This window comes from Triticum dicoccoides, chromosome 3B (genome assembly GCF_002162155.2).
Source record: "Triticum dicoccoides isolate Atlit2015 ecotype Zavitan chromosome 3B, WEW_v2.0, whole genome shotgun sequence".
Classification (NCBI taxonomy): domain Eukaryota; kingdom Viridiplantae; phylum Streptophyta; class Magnoliopsida; order Poales; family Poaceae; genus Triticum; species Triticum dicoccoides.
The window spans coordinates 698,025,806-698,028,518 of NC_041385.1; positions in this window are offsets into that span (position 1 = coordinate 698,025,806).

The window sequence follows — 2,713 nt, forward strand, 5'->3', positions numbered from 1 at the left end:
AAGAAGTGAGTGGGAGGAAAGTAGAGCTTGATGAGGTAATTGTACCTTCTCCCGAATTGGAAAGTAGTTCATCACAAAAATCAATTCCAGCGATTCCTACACCAATAAGTAAAGAAGCTAATGATGATGATCATGAAACTTCACATCAAGTTACTACTAAACCTCGTAGGTCAACCATAGTACTGTCCGCACCAGAGTGGTACGGTAATCCTATTCTAGAAGTCATGTTACTAGACCATGATGAACCTACGAACTATGAGGAAGCGACGATGAGCCCAGATTTCGTGAAATGGCTTGAGGCCATGAAATCTGAGATGGGATCTATGTATGAGAACAAAGTGTGGACTTTGGTGGACTTGCCCGATGATCGGCAAGCCATAGAAAATAAATGGACCTTCAAGAGGAAGACGGACGCTGATAGTAGTGTTACTATCTACAAAGCTCGACTTATCGCAAAAGGTTTTTGACAAGTCCAAGGTGTTGACTACAATGAGATTTTATCAACTGTAGCGATGCTTAAATCCGTCTGAATCATGTTAGCAATTGCCATATTTTATGAAATCTGGCAAATGGATGTGAAAATTGCATTACTTAAATGGATATTTCTTAAAGAAGAGTTGTATATGATGCAACGAGAAGGTTTTTGTCGATCCTAAAGGTACTAACAAGGTGTGCAAGCTCCAGCGATCCATCTATGGACTGGTGCAAGCATCTCAGAGTTGGAATATATACTTTGATGAGTTGATCAAAGCATATAGTTTTATACAGACTTGCGATGAAGCCTGTATTTACAAGAAAGTGAGTGGGAGCACTACAGCCTTTCTGATAAGTATATGTGATAGACATATTGTTGATCAGAAATAATGTAGAATTTTCTAGAAAGCATAAAAGAGAGTTTGAAAGGAGATTTTCAAAGAAAGACCTCGGTGAAGCTGCTTATATATTGGGCATCAAGATCTATAGAGATAGATCAAGACGCTTGATAAGATTTTTCAATGAATACATACCTTGACAAGTTTTTGAAAGAGTTCAAAATGGATCAGTCAAAGAAAGAGTTCTTGTCTGTATTACAAGGTGTAAAATTGAGTAAGACTCAAAGCCCGACCACGGCGGAAGATAGAAAGAGAATGAAAGTCATTCCCTATGCCTCAGACATAGGTTCTATAAAGTATGCCATTCTATGTACCAGACCAGTTGTGTGCCTTGCTATAAGTTTGGCAAGGGGGTACGATAGTGATCCAGGAGTGGATCACTGTATAGCGGTCAAAGTTATCCTTAGTTTCCTAAGAGGACTAAGGAAATATTTCTCGGTTATGGAACTGATAAAGAGTTCATCATTAAGAGTTACATCGATGCAAGCTTTTACACTGATCCAGATGACTCTGAGTCTCAATCTGGATACATATTGAAAGTAGGAGCTATTATCTAGAGTAGCTCCATGCAGAGCATTGTAAACATAGAAGTATTTGCAAAATACATACGACTCTAAATGTGATAGACCCGTTGACTAAACTTCTCTCACGAGCAAAACATGATCACACCTTAGTACCCTTTAGGTGTTGGTCACATGGCGATGTGAACTATGGGTGTTAATCACATACAGATGTGAACTATTGGTGTTAAATCACGTGGTGATGTGAACTAGATTATTGACTCTAGTGCAAGTGGGAGACTGAAGGAAATATGCCCTAGAGGCAATAATAAAGTTGTTATTTATATTTCCTTATATCATGATAAATGTTTATTATTCATGCTAGAATTGTATTAACCGGAAACTTAGTACATGTGTGAATACATAGACAAAACATAGTGTCCCTAGTATGCCTCTATTTGACTAGCTCGTTGGTCAAAGATGGTTATGTTTCCTAACCATAGACATGTGTTGTCACTTGATAAACGGGATCACATCATTAGGAGAATGATGTGATGGACAAGACCCATCCGTTAGCTTAGCATTATGATCGTTATATTTTCATTGCTACTGCTTTCTTCATGACTTATACATGTTCCTTAGACTATGAGATTATGCAACTCCCGAATACCGGAGGAACACCTTGTGTGCTATCAAACGTAATAACGTAACTGGGTGATTATAAAGATGCTCTACAGGTGTCTCCGAAGGTGTTTGTTGGGTTGGCATAGATCAAGATTAGGATTTGTCACTCCGTGTTTCAGAGAGGTATCTCTGGGCCCTCTCGGTAATGCTCATCACTATAAGCCTTGCAAGCAATGTGACTAATGAGTTAGTTGCGGGATGAAGCATTACAGAACGAGTACAGGGACTTGCCGGTAACAAGATTGAACTAGGTATGATGATACCGACGATCGAATCTCGGGCAAGTAACATACCGATGACAAAGGGAACAATGTATGTTGTTATGCGGTTTGACCGATAAAGATCTTCGTAGAATATGTAGGAGACAATATGAGCATCCAGGTTCCGCCATTGGTTATTGATCGGAGATGTGTCTCGGACATGTCTACATAGTTCTCAAACCCGTAGGGTCCACACGCTTAACGTTCGATGATGATTTGTATTATGAGTTATGTGTTTTGATGACCGAAGTTTGTCCGGAGTCGCGGATGAGATCATTGACGTGACAAGGAGTCTTGAAATGGTCGAGACATAAAGATTGATATATTGGAAGACTATATTCGGACATCAGAATGGTTCCTGAGAAGTTCCGGTATTTTCTGGAGTACCAGGAGGTTA